The following is a 15,318-nucleotide window of genomic DNA, read 5'->3' as shown; positions in this document are numbered from 1 at the left end:
CTAACCCTAACCCTTCCCCGAAGCCTGAACCTCACCCGTCCCCTAATCCTAACCCGTACGCTAACACTAACCCGCGCCTTCACACGCACGCTCCCCCTAAAGCGTTGCCGTACCCTCAAATGGACCCTAAACCGTCCCCGTCCCCTAAACCTAACCCTAGCCCGAACCCTAACCCTAACCCTTCCCCGAAGCCTGAACCTCACCCGTCCCCTAATCCTAACCCGTACGCTAACACTAACCTGCGCCCTCACACGCACGCTCCCCCTAAAGCGTTGCCGTACCCTCACCTGGACCCTAAACCGTCGCCGTCCCCTAACCCAAACCCTAGCCCGAACCCTAACCCTAACCCTTCCCCGAAGCCTGACCCTCACCCGTCCCCTAATCCTAAGCCGCACGCTAACACTAACGCGCGCCCTCACACGCACGCTCCCCCTAAAGCGTTGCCGTACCCTCACCTGGACCCTAAACCGTCCCCGTCCCCTAACCCTAACCCTAGCCCGAACCCTAACCCTAACCCTTCCCCGAAGCCTGACCCTCACCCGTCCCCTAATCCTAACCCGTACGCTATCATTAACCCACGCCCTCACACGCACGCTCCCCCTAAAACGTTGCCGTACCCTCACCTGGACCCGAAACCGTCCCCGTCCCCTAACCCTAACCCTAGCCCGAACCCTAACCCTAACCCTTCCCCGAAGCCTGACCCTCACCCGTCCCCTAATCCTAACCCGTACGCTAACACTAACCCGCGCCCTCACACGCACGCTCCCCCTAAAGCGTTGCCGTACCCTCACCTGAACCCTAAACCGTCCCCGTCCCCTAACCCTAACCCTAGCCCGAACCCTAACCCTAACCCTTCCCAGAAGCCTGACCCTCACCCGTCCCCTAATCCTAACCCGTACGCTAACACTAACCCGCGCCCTCACACGCACGCTCCCCCTAAAGTGTTGCCGTACCCTCACCTGGACCCTAAACCGTCCCCGTCCCCTAACCCTAACCCTAGCCCGAACCCTAACCCTAACCCTTCCCCGAAGCCTGAACCTCACCCGTCCCCTAATCCTAACCCGTACGCTAACACTAACCCGCGCCCTCACACGCACGCTCCCCCTAAAGCGTTGCCGTACCCTCAACTGGACCCTAAACCGTCCCCGTCCCCTAACCCTAACCCTAGCCCGAACCCTAACCCTAACCCTTCCCCGAAGCCTGAACCTCACCCGTCCCCTAATCCTAACCCGTACGCTAACACTAACCCGCGCCCTCACACGCACGCTCCCCCTAAAGCGTTGCCGTACCCTCACCTGAACCCTAAACCGTCGCCGTCCCCTAACCCTAACCCTAGCCCGAACCCTAACCCTAACCCTTCCCCGAAGCCTGACCCTCACCCGTCCCCTAATCCTAAGCCGCACGCTAACACTAACGCGCGCCCTCACACGCACGCTCCCCCTAAAGCGTTGCCGTACCCTCACCTGGACCCTAAACCTTCCCCATCCCCTAACCCTAACCCTAGCCCGAACCCTAACCCTAACCCTTCCCCGAAGCCTGACCCTCACCCGTCCCCTAATCCTAACCCGTACGCTAACACTAACGCGTGCCCTCACACGCACGCTCCCCCTAAAGCGTTGCCGTACCCTCACCTGGACCCGAAACCGTCCCCGTCCCCTAACCCTAACCCTATCCCGAACCCTAACCCTAACCCTTCCCCGAAGCCTGACCCTCACCCGTCCCCTAATCCTAAGCCGTACGCTAACACTAACCCGCGCCCTCACACGCACGCTCCCCCTAAAGCGTTGCCGTACCCTCACCTGGACCCTAAACCGTCCCCGTCCCCTAACCCTAACCCTAGCCCGAACCCTAACCCTAACCCTTCCCCGAAGCCTGACCCTCACCCGTCCCCTAATCCTAACCCGTACGCTAACACTAACCCGTGCCCTCACACGCACGCTCCCCCTAAAGTGTTGCCGTACCCTCACCTGGACCCTAAACCGTCCCCGTCCCTTAACCCTAACCGTAGCCCGAACCCTAACCCTAACCCTTCCCCGAAGCCTGACCCTCACCCGTCCCCTAATCCTAAGCCGTACGCTAACACTAACCCGCGCCCTCACACGCACGCTCCCCCTAAACCGTTGCCGTACCCTCACCTGAACCCTAAACCATAACCGTCCCCTAACCTTAACCCTAGCCCGAACCCTAACCCTAACCCTTCCCCGAAGCCTGACCCTCACCCGTCCCCTAATTCTAACCCGTACGCTAACACTAACCCGCGCCCTCACACGCACGATCCCCCTAAAGCGTTGCCGTACCCTCACCTGGACCCTAAACCGTCCCCGTCCCCTAACCCTAACCCTAGCCCGAACCCTAACCCTAAACCTTCCCCGAAGCCTGACCCTCACCCATCCCCTAATCCTAACCCGTACGCTAACACTAACCCGGGCCCTCACACGCACGCTCCCCCTAAAGCGTTGCCGTACCCTCACCTGGACCCTAAACCGTCCCCGTCCCCTAACCCTAACCCTAGCCCGAACCCTAACCCTAAACCTTCCCCGAAGCCTGACCCTCACCCGTCCCCTAATCCTAACCCGTACGCTAACACTAACCCGCGCCCTCACACGCACGCTCCCCCTAAAGCGTTGCCGTACCCTCACCTGGACCCTAAACCTTCCCCGTCCCCTAACCCTAACCGTAGCCCGAACCCTAACCCTAACCCTTCCCCGAAGCCTGACCCTCACCCGTCCCCTAATCCTAAGCCGTACGCTAACACTAACCCGCGCCCTCACACGCACGCTCCCCCTAAAGCGTTGCCGTACCCTCACCTGAACCCTAAACCGTCCCCGTCCCCTAACCCTAACCCTAGCCCGAACCCTAACCCTAACCCTTCCCCGAAGCCTGACCCTCACCCGTCCCCTAATCCTAACCCGTACGCTAACACTAACCCGCGCCCTCACACGCACGCTCCCCCTAAAGCGTTGCCGTACCCTCACCTGGACCCTAAACCGTCCCCGTCCCCTAACCCTAACCCTAGCCCGAACCCTAACCCTAACCCTTCCCCGAAGCCTGACCCTCACCCGTCCCCTAATCCTAACCCGTACGCTAACACTAACCCGCGCCCTCACACGCACGCTCCCCCTAAAGCGTTGCCGTACCCTCACCTGGACCCTAAACCGTCCCCGTCCCCTAACCCTAACCCTAGCCCGAACCCTAACCCTAACCCTTCCCAGAAGCCTGACCCTCACCCGTCCCCTAATCCTAACCCGTACGCTAACACTAACCCGCGCCCTCACACGCACGCTCCCCCTAAAGCGTTGCCGTACCCTCACCTGGACCCTAAACCGTCCCCGTCCCCTAACCCTAACCCTAGCCCGAACCCTGACCCTAACCCTTCCCCGAAGCCTGACCCTCACCCGTCCCCTAATCCTAACCCGTACGCTAACACTAACCCGCGCCCTCACATGCACGCTCCCCCTAAAGCGTTGCCGTACCTTCACCTGGACCCTAAACCGTCCCCGTCCCCTAACCCTAACCCTAGCCCGAACCCTAACCCTAACCCTTCCCCGAAGCCTGACCCTCACCCGTCCCCTAATCCTAAGCCATACGCTAACATTAACGCGCGCCCTCACACGCACGCTCCCCCTAAAGCGTTGCCGTACCCTCACCTGGACCCTAAACCGTCCCCGTCCCCTAACCCTAACCCTAGCCCGAACCCTAACCCTAACCCTTCCCCGAAGCCTGACCCTCATCCGTCCCCTAATCCTAACCCGTACGCTAACACTAACCCGCGCCCTCACACGCACGGTCCCCCTAAAGCGTTGCCGTACCCTCACCTGGACCCTAAACCGTCCCCGTCCCCTAACCCTAACCCTAGCCCGAACCCTAAACCTAACCCTTCCCCGAAGCCTGACCCTCACCCGTCCCCTAATCCTAACCCGTACGCTAACACTAACCCGCGCCCTCACACGCACGCTCCACCTAAAGCGTTGCCGTACCCTCACCTGGACCCGAAACCGCCCCCGTCCCCTAACCCTAACCCTAGCCCGAACCCTAACCCTAACCCTTCCCCGAAGCCTGACCCTCACCCGTCCCCTAATCTTAACCCGTACGCTAACACTAACCCACGCCCTCACACGCACGCTCCCCCTAAAGCGTTGCCGTACCCTCACCTGGACCCTAAACCGTCCCCGTCCCCTAACCCTAACCCTAGCCCGAACCCTAACCCTAACCCATCCCCGAAGCCTGACCCTCACCCGTCCCCTATTCCTAACCCGTAAGCTAACACTAACCCACGCCCTCACACGCACGCTCCCCCTAAAGCGTTGCCGTACCCTCACCTGTTCCCTAAACCGTCCCCGTCCCCTAACCCTAACCCTAGCCCGAACCCTAACCCTAACCCTTCCCCGAAGCCGGACCCTCACCCGTCCCCTAATCCTAACCCGTACGCTAACACTAACCCACGCCCTCACACGCACGCTCCCCCTAAAGCGTTGCCGTACCCTCACCTGGACCCTAAACCGTCCCCGTCCCCTAACCCTAACCCTAGCCCGAACCCTAATCCTAACCCTTCCCCGAAGCCTGACCCTCACCCGTCCCCTAATCCTAACCCGTACGATAACACTAACCCGCGCCCTCACACGCACGCTCCCCCTAAAGCGTTGCCGTACCCTCACCTGGACCCTAAACCGTCCCCGTCCCCTAACCCTAACCCTAGCCCGAACCCTAACCCTAACCCTTCCCCGAAGCCTGACCCTCACCCGTCCCCTAATCCTAAGCCGCACGCTAACACTAACTCGCGCCCTCACACGCACGCTCCCCCTAAAGCGTTGCCGTACCCTCACTTGGACCCTAAACCGTCTTCGTCCCCTAACCGTAACCCTAGCCCGAACCCTAACCCTAACCCTTCCCCGAAGCCTGACCCTCACCCGTCCCCTAATCCTAAGCCGTACGCTAACACTAACGCGCGCCCTCACACGCACGCTCCCCCTAAAGCGTTGCCGTACCCTCTCCTGGACACTAAACCGTCCCCGTCCCCTAACCCTAACCCTAACCCTAGCCCGAACCCTAACCCTAACCCTTCCCTGAAGCCTGACCCTCACCCGTCCCCTAATCCTAACCCGTACGCTAACACTATCGCGTGCCCTCACACGCACGCTCCCCCTAAAGCGTTGCCGTACCCTCACCTGGACCCGAAACCGTCCCCGTCCCCTAACCCTAACCCTAGCCCGAACCCTAACCCTAACCCTTCCCCGAAGCCTGACCCTCACCCGTCCCCTAATCCTAACCCGTACGCTAACACTAACCCGTGCCCTCACACGCACGCTCCCCCTAAAGTGTTGCCGTACCCTCACCTGGACCCTAAACCGTCCCCGTCCCCTAACCCTAACCGTAGCCCGAACCCTAACCCTAACCCTTCCCCGAAGCCTGACCCTCACCCGTCCCCTAATCCTAAGCCGTACGCTAACACTAACCCGCGCCCTCACACGCACGCTCCCCCTAAAGCGTTGCCGTACCCTCACCTGAACCCTAAACCGTAACCGTCCCCTAACCTTAACCCTAGCCCGAACCCTAACCCTAACCCTTCCCCGAAGCCTGACCCTCACCCGTCCCCTAATTCTAACCCGTACGCTAACACTAACCCGCGCCCTCACACGCACGCTCCCCCTAAAGCGTTGCCGTACCCTCACCTGGACCCTAAACCGTCCCCGTCCCCTAACCCTAACCCTAGCCCGAACCCTAACCCTAACCCTTCCCCGAAGCCTGACCCTCACCCGTCCCCTAATCCTAACCCGTACGCTATCATTAACCCGCGCCCTCACACGCACGCTCCCCCTAAAACGTTGCCGTACCCTCACCTGGACCCGAAACCGTCCCCGTCCCCTAACCCTAACCCTAGCCCGAACCCTAACCCTAACCCTTCCCAGAAGCCTGACCCTCACCCGTCCCCTAATCCTAACCCGTACGCTAACACTAACCCGCGCCCTCACACGCACGCTCCCCCTAAAGCGTTGCCGTACCCTCACCTGGACCCTAAACCGTCCCCGTCCCCTAACCCTAACCCTAGCCCGAACCCTAACCCTAACCCTCCCCCGAAGCCTGACCCTCACCCGTCCCCTAATCCTAACCCGTATGCTAACACTAACCCGCGCCCTCACACGCATGCTCCCCCTAAAGCGTTGCCGTACCCTCACCTGGACCCTAAACCGTCCCCGTCCCCTAACCCTAACCCTAGCCCGAACCCTAACCCTAACCCTTCCCCGAAGCCTGACCCTCACCCGTCCCCTAATCCTAACCCGTACGCTAACACTAACCCGCGCCCTCACACGCACGCTCCCCCTAAAGCGTTGCCGTACCCTCACCTGGACCCTAAACCGTCCCCGTCCCCTAACCCTAACCCTAGCCCGAACCCTAACCCTAACCCTTCCCAGAAGCCTGACCCTCACCCGTCCCCTAATCCTAACCCGTACGCTAACACTAACCCGCGCCCTCACACGCACGCTCCCCCTAAAGCGTTGCCGTACCCTCACCTGGACCCTAAACCGTCCCCGTCCCCTAACCCTAACCCTAGCCCGAACCCTGACCCTAACCCTTCCCCGAAGCCTGACCCTCACCCGTCCCCTAATCCTAACCCGTACGCTAACACTAACCCGCGCCCTCACACGCACGGTCCCCCTAAAGCGTTGCCGTACCCTCACCTGGACCCTAAACCGTCCCCGTCCCCTAACCCTAACCCTAGCCCGAACCCTAACCCTAACCCTTCCCCGAAGCCTGACCCTCACCCGTCCCCTAATCCTAACCCGTACGCTAACACTAACCCACGCCCTCACACGCACGCTCCACCTAAAGCGTTGCCGTACCCTCACCTGGACCCGAAACCGTCCCCGTCCCCTAACCCTAACCCTAGCCCGAACCCTAACCCTAACCCTTCCCCGAAGCCTGACCCTCACCCGTCCCCTAATCTTAACCCATACGCTAACACTAACCCACGCCCTCACACGCACGCTCCCCCTAAAGCGTTGCCGTACCCTCACCTGGACCCTAAACCGTCCCCGTCCCCTAACCCTAACCCTAGCCCGAACCCTAACCCTAACCCTTTCCCGAAGCCTGACCCTCACCCGTCCCCTAATCCTAACCCGTACGCTAACACTAACCCACGCCCTCACACGCACGCTCCCCATAAAGCGTTGCCGTACCCTCACCTGGACCCTAAACCGTCCCCGTGCCCTAACCCTAACCCTAGCCCGAACCCTAACCCTAACCCTTCCCCGAAGCCGGACCCTCACCCGTCCCCTAATCCTAACCCGTACGCTAACACTAACCCGCGCCCTCACACGCACGCTCCCCCTAAAGCGTTGCCGTACCCTCACCTGGACCCTAAACCGTCCCCGTCCCCTAACCCTAACCCTAGCCCGAACCCTAATCCTAACCCTTCCCCGAAGCCTGACCCTCACCCGTCCCCTAATCCTAACCCGTACGATAACACTAACCCGCGCCCTCACACGCACGCTCCCCCTAAAGCGTTGCCGTACCCTCACCTGGACCCTAAACCGTCCCCGTCCCCTAACCCTAACCCTAGCCCAAACCCTAACCCTAACCCTTCCCCGAAGCCTGACCCTCACCCGTCCCCTAATCCTAAGCCGTACGCTAACACTAACCCGCGCCCTCACACGCACGCTCCCCCTAAAGCGTTGCCGTACACTCACCTGGACCCTAAACCGTCCCCGTCCCCTAACCCTAACCCTAGCCCGAACCCTAACCCTAACCCTTCCCCAAAGCCTGACCCTCACCCGTCCCCTAATCCTAAGCCGCACGCTAACACTAACTCGCGCCCTCACACGCACGCTCCCCCTAAAGCGTTGCCGTACCCTCACTTAGACCCTAAACCGTCCCCATCCCCTAACCGTAACCCTAGCCCGAACCCTAACCCTAACCCTTCCCCGAAGCCTGACCCTCACCCGTCCCCTAATCCTAAGCCGTACGCTAACACTAACGCGTGCCCTCACATGCACGCTCTCCCTAAAGCGTTGCCGTACCCTCACCTGGACCCTAAACCATCCCCGTGCCCTAACCCTAACCCTAGCCCGAACCCTAACCCTAACCCTTCCCCGAAGCCTGAACCTCACCCGTCCCCTAATCCTAACCCGTACGCTAACACTAACCCGCGCCCTCACATGCACGCTCTCCCTAAAGCGTTGCCGTACCCTCACCTGGACCCTAAACCGTCCCCGTCCCCTAACCCTAACCCTAGCCCGAACCCTAACCCTAACCCTTCCCCGAAGCCTGAACCTCACCCGTCCCCTAATCCTAACCCGTACGCTAACACTAACCCGCGCCCTCACACGCACGCTCCCCCTAAAGCGTTGCCGTACCCTCACCTGGACCCTAAACCGTCGCCGTCCCCTAACCCTAACCCTAGCCCGAACCCTAACCCTAACCCTTCCCCGAAGCCTGACCCTCACCCGTCCCCTAATCCTAAGCCGCACGCTAACACTAACGCGCGCCCTCACACGCACGCTCCCCCTAAAGCGTTGCCGTACCCTCACCTGGACCCTAAACCTTCCCCATCCCCTAACCCTAACCCTAGCCCGAACCCTAACCCTAACACTTCCCCGAAGCCTGACCCTCACTCGTCCCCTAATCCTAACCCGTACGCTAACACTAACCCGCGCCCTCACACGCACGCTCCCCCTAAAGCGTTGCCGTACCCTCACCTGGACCCTAAACCGTCCCCGTCCCCTAACCCTAACCCTAGCCCGAACCCTAACCCTAACCCTTCCCCGAAGCCTGACCCTCACCCGTCCCCTAATCCTAACCCGTACGCTAACACTAACACGCGCCCTCACACGCACGCTCCCCCTAAAGCGTTGCCGTACCCTCACCTGGACCCTAAACCGTCCCCATCCCCTAACCCTAACCCTAGCCCGAACCCTAACCCTAACCCTTCCCCGAAGCCTGACCCTCACCCGTCCCCTAATCCTAACCCGTACGCTAACACTAACCCGCACCCTCACACGCACGCTCCCCCTAAAGCGTTGCCGTACCCTCACCTGGACCCTAAACCGTCCCCGTCCCCTAACCCTAACCCTAGCCCGAACCCTAACCCTAACCCTTCCCCGAAGCCTGACCCTCACCCGTCCCCTAATCCTAAGCCGTACGCTAACACTAACGCGCGCCCTCACACGCACGCTCCCCCTAAAGCGTTGCCGTACCCTCTCCTGGACCCTAAACCGTCCCCGTCCCCTAACCCTAACCCTAGCCCGAACCCTAACCCTAACCCTTCCCCGAAGCCTGACCCTCACCCGTCCCCTAATCCTAACCCGTACGCTAACACTAACGCGTGCCCTCACACGCACGCTCCCCCTAAAGCGTTGCCGTACCCTCACCTGGACCCGAAACCGTCCCCGTCCCCTAACCCTAACCCTAGCCCGAACCCTAACCCTAACCCTTCCCCAAAGCCTGACCCTCACCCGTCCCCTAATCCTAACCCGTACGCTAACACTAACCCGTGCCCTCACACGCACGCTCCCCCTAAAGTGTTGCCGTACCCTCACCTGGACCCTAAACCGTCCCCGTCCCCTAACCCTAACCGTAGCCCGAACCCTAACCCTAACCCTTCCCCGAAGCCTGACCCTCACCCGTCCCCTAATCCTAAGCCGTACGCTAACACTAACCCGCGCCCTCACACGCACGCTCCCCCTAAAGCGTTGCCATACCCTCACCTGAACCCTAAACCGTCCCCGTCCCCTAACCCTAACCCTAGCCCGAACCCTAACCCTAACCCTTCCCCGAAGCCTGACCCTCACCCGTCCCCTAATCCTAACCCGTACGCTAACACTAATCCACGCCCTCACACGCACGCTCCCCCTAAAGCGTTGCCGTACCCTCACCTGGACCCTAAACCGTCCCCGTCCCCTAACCCTAACCCTAGCCCGAACCCTAACCCTAACCCTTCCCCGAAGCCTGACCCTCACCCGTCCCCTAATCCTAACCCGTACGCTAACACTAACCCGCGCCCTCACACGCACGCTCCCCCTAAAGCGTTGCCGTACCCTCACCTGGACCCTAAACCGTCCCCGTCCCCTAACCCTAACCCTAGCCCGAACCCTGACACTAACCCTTCCCCGAAGCCTGACCCTCACCCGTCCCCTAATCCTAAGCCATACGCTAACATTAACGCGCGCCCTCACACGCATGGTCCCCCTAAAGCGTTGCCGTACCCTCACCTGGACCCTAAACCGTCCCCGTCCCCTAACCCTAACCCTAGCCCGAACCCTAACCCTAACCCTTCCCCGAAGCCTGACCCTCACCCGTCCCCTAATCCTAACCCGTACGCTAACACTAACCCGCGCCCTCACATGCACGGTCCCCCTAAAGCGTTGCCGTACCCTCACCTGGACCCGAAACCGTCCCCGTCCCCTAACCCTAACCCTAGCCCGAACCCTAACCCTAACCCTTCCCCGAAGCCTGACCCTCACCCGTCCCCTAATCTTAACCCGTACGCTAACACTAACCCACGCCCTCACACGCACGCTCCCCCTAAAGCGTTGCCGTACCCTCACCTGGACCCTAAACCGTCCCCGTCCCCTAACCCTAACCCTAGCCCGAACCCTAACCCTAACCCATCCCCGAAGCCTGACCCTCACCCGTCCCCTAATCCTAACCCGTACGCTAACACTAACCCACGCCCTCACACGCACGCTCCCCCTAAAGCGTTGCCGTACCCTCACCTGGACCCTAAACCGTCCCCGTCCCCTAACCCTAACCCTAGCCCGAACCCTAACCCTAACCCTTCCCCGAAGCCGGACCCTCACCCGTCCCCTAATCCTAACCCGTACGCTAACACTAACCCGCGCCCTCACACGCACGCTCCCCCTAAAGCGTTGCCGTACCCTCACCTGGACCCTAAACCGTCCCCGTCCCCTAACCCTAACCGTAGCCCGAACCCTAACCCTAACCCTTCCCCGAAGCCTGACCCTCACCCGTCCCCTAATCCTAACCCGTACGATAACACTAACCCACGCCCTCACACGCACGCTCCCCCTAAAGCGTTGCCGTACCCTCACCTGGACCCTAAACCGTCCCCGTCCCCTAACCCTAACCCTAGCCCAAACCCTAACCCTAACCCTTCCCCGAAGCCTGACCCTCACCCGTCCCCTAATCCTAACCCGTACGCTAACACTAACCCGCGCCCTCACACGCACGCTCCCCCTAAAGCGTTGCCGTACACTCACCTGGACCATAAACCGTCCCCGTCCCCTAACCCTAACCCTAGCCCGAACCCTAACCCTAACCCTTCCCCGAAGCCTGACCCTCACCCGTCCCCTAATCCTAAGCCGCACGCTAACACTAACGCGCGCCCTCACACGCACGCTCCCACTAAAGCGTTGCCGTACCCTCACTTGGACCCTAAACCGTCCCCGTCCCGTAACCGTAACCCTAGCCCGAACCCTAACCCTAACCCTTCCCCGAAGCCTGACCCTCACCCGTCCCGTAATCCTCAGCCGTACGCTAACACTAACGCGCGCCCTCACACGCACGCTCCCCCTAAAGCGTTGCCGTACCCTCTCCTGGACCCTAAACCGTCCCTGTCCCCTAACCCTAACCCTAGCCCGAACCCTAAACCTAACCCTTCCCCGAAGCCTGACCCTCACCCGTCCCCTAATCCTAACTCGTACGCTAACACTAACCCGTGCCCTCACACGCACGCTCCCCCTAAAGCGTTGCCGTACCCTCACCTGGACCCTAAACCGTCCCCGTCCCCTAACCCTAACCGTAGCCCGAACCCTAACCCTAACCCTTCCCCGAAGCCTGACCCTCACCCGTCCCCTAATCCTAAGCCGTACGCTAACACTAACCCGCGCCCTCACACGCACGCTCCCCCTAAAGCGTTGCCGTACCCTCACCTGAACCCTAAACCGTAACCGTCCCCTAACCTTAACCCTAGCCCGAACCCTAACCCTAACCCTTCCCCGAAGCCTGACCCTCACCCGTCCCCTAATTCTAACCAGTACGCTAACACTAACCCACGCCCTCACACGCACGCTCCCCCTAAAGCGTTGCCGTACCCTCACCTGGACCCTAAACCGTCCCCGTCCCCTAACCCTAACCCTAGCCCGAACCCTAACCCTAACCCTTCCCCGAAGCCTGACCCTCACCCATCCCCTAATCCTAACCCGTACGCTAACACTAACCCGGGCCCTCACACGCACGCTCCCCCTAAAGCGTTGCCGTACCCTCACCTGGACCCTAAACCGTCCCCGTCCCCTAACCCTAACCCTAGCCCGAACCCTAACCCTAACCCTTCCCCGAAGCCTGACCCTCACCCGTCCCCTAATCCTAACCCGTACGCTAACACTAACCCGCGCCCTCACACGCACGCTCCCCCTAAAGCGTTGCCGTACCCTCACCTGGTCCCTAAACCTTCCCCGTCCCCTAACCCTAACCGTAGCCCGAACCCTAACCCTAACCCTTCCCCGAAGCCTGACCCTCACCCGTCCCATAATCCTAAGCCGTACGCTAACACTAACCCGCGCCCTCACACGCACGCTCCCCCTAAAGCGTTGCCGTACCCTCACCTGGACCCTAAACCGTCCCCGTCCCCTAACCCTAACCCTAGCCCGAACCCTAACCCTAACCCTTCCCCGAAGCCTGATCCTCACCCGTCCGCTAATCCTAACCCGTACGCTAACACTAACGCGCGCCCTCACACGCACGCTCCCCCTAAAGCGTTGCCGTACCCTCACCTGGACCCGAAACCGTCCCCGTCCCCTAACCCTAACCCTAGCCCGAACCCTAACCCTAACCCTTCCCCGAAGCCTGACCCTCACCCGTCCCCTAATCCTAACCCGTACGCTAACACTAACCCGCGCCCTCACACGCACGCTCCCCTTAAACCGTTCCCGTTCCCTCACCTGGACCCTAAACCTTCCCCATCCCCTAACCCTAACCCTAGCCCGAACCCTAACCCTAACCATTCCCCGAAGCCTGACACTCACCCGTCCCCTAATCCTAACCCGTACGCTAACACTAACCCGCGCCCTCACACGCACGCTCCCCCTAAAGCGTTGCCGTACCCTCACCTGGACCCGAAACCGTCCCCGTCCCCTAACCCTAACCCTAGCCCGAACCCTAACCCTAACCCTTCCCCGAAGCCTGACCCTCACCCGTCCCCTAATCCTAACCCGTACGCTAACACTAACCCGCGCCCTCACACGCACGCTCCCCCTAAAGCGTTGCCGTACCCTCACCTGGACCCTAAACCGTCCCCGTCCCCTAACCCTAACCCTAGCCCGAACCCTAACCCTAACCCTTCCCCGTAGCCTGACCCTCACCCATCCCCTAATCCTAACCCGTTCGCTAACACTAACCCGGGCCCTCACACGCACGCTCCCCCTAAAGCGTTGCCGTACCCTCACCTGGAACCTAAACCGTCCCCGTCCCCTAACCCTAACCCTAGCCCGAACCCTAACCCTAACCCTTCCCCGAAGCCTGACCCTCACCCGTCCCCTAATCCTAACCCGTACGCTAACACTAACCCGCGCCCTCACACGCACGCTCCCCCTAAAGCGTTGCCGTACCCTCACCTGAAGCCTAAACCGTCCCCGTCCCCTAACCCTAACCCTAGCCCGAACCCTAACCCTAACCCTTCCCCGAAGCCTGACCCTCACCCGTCCCCTAATCCTAACCCGTACGCTAACACTAACCCGCGCCCTCACATGCACGCTCCCCCTAAAGCGTTGCCGTACCCTCACCTGGACCCTAAACCGTCCCCGTCCCCTAACCCTAATCCTAGCCCGAACCCTAATCCTAACACTTCCCCGAAGCCTGACCCTCACCCGTCCCCTAATCCTAACCCATACGCTAACACTAACACGCGCCCTCACATGCACGCTCCCCCTAAAGCGTTGCCGTACCCTCACCTGGACCCTAAACCGTCCCCGTCCCCTAACCCTAACCCTAGCCCGAACCCTAACACTAACCCTTCCCCGAAGCCTGACCCTCACCCGTCCCCTAATCCTAACCCGTACGCTAACACTAACCCGCGCCCTCACACGCACGCTCCCCCTAAAGCGTTGCCGTACCCTCACCTGGACCCGAAACCGTCCCCGTCCCCTAACCCTAACCCTAGCCCGAACCCTAACCCTAACCCTAACCCTTCCCCGAAGCCTGACCCTCACCCGTCCCCTAATCTTAACCCGTACGCTAACACTAACCCGCGCCCTCACACGCACGCTCCCCCTAAAGCGTTGCCGTACCCTCACCTGGACCCTAAACCGTCCCCGTCCCCTAACCCTAACCCTAGCCCGAACCCTAACCCTAACCCATCCCCGAAGCCTGACCCTCACCCGTTCCCTAATCCTAACCCGTACGATAACACTAACCCGCGCCCTCACACGCACGCTCCCCCTAAAGCGTTGCCGTACCCTCACCTGGACCCTAAACCGTCCCCGTCCCCTAACCCTAACCCTAGCCCGAACCCTAACCCTAACCCTTCCCCGAAGCCGGACCCTCACCCGTCCCCTAATCCTAACCCGTACGCTAACACTAACCCGCGCCCTCACACGCACGCTCCCCCTAAAGCGTTGCCGTACCCTCACCTGGACCCGAAACCGTCCCCGTCCCCTAACCCTAACCCTAGCCCGAACCCTAACCCTAACCCTTCCCCGAAGCCTGACCCTCACCCGTCCCCTAATCCTAACCCGTACGATAACACTAACCCGCGCCCTCACACGCACGCTCCCCCTAAAGCGTTGCCGTACCCTCACCTGGACCCTAAACCGTCCCCGTACCCTAACCCTAACCCTAGCCCAAACCCTAACCCTAACCCTTCCCCAAAGCCTGACCCTCACCCGTCCCCTAATCCTAACCCGTACGCTAACACTAACCCGCGCCCTCACACGCACGCTCCCCCTAAAGCGTTGCCGTACCCTCACCTGGACCCTAAACCGTCCCCGTCCCCTAACCCTAACCCTAGCCCGAACCCTAACCCTAACCCTTCCCCAAAGCCTGACCCTCACCCGTCCCCTAATCCTAACCCGTACGATAACACTAACCCGCGCCCTCACACGCACGCTCCCCCTAAAGCGTTGCCGTACCCTCACCTGGACCCTAAACCGTCCCCGTCCCCTAACCCTAACCCTAGCCTGAACCCTAACCCTAACCCTTCCCCGAAGCCTGACCCTCACCCGTCCCCTAATCCTAACCCGTACGCTAACACTAACCCGCGCCCTCACACGCACGCTCCCCCTAAAGCGTTGCCGTACCCTCACCTGGACCCTAAACTGTCCCCGTCCCCTAACCCTAACCCTAGCCCGAACCCTAACCCTAACCCTTCCC

The sequence above is a fragment of the Stenella coeruleoalba genome, assembly GCF_951394435.1.
Source record: "Stenella coeruleoalba genome assembly, contig: scaffold_65, whole genome shotgun sequence".
Taxonomy (NCBI): domain Eukaryota; kingdom Metazoa; phylum Chordata; class Mammalia; order Artiodactyla; family Delphinidae; genus Stenella; species Stenella coeruleoalba.
Note: the sequence above shows the minus strand (reverse complement) of the source record.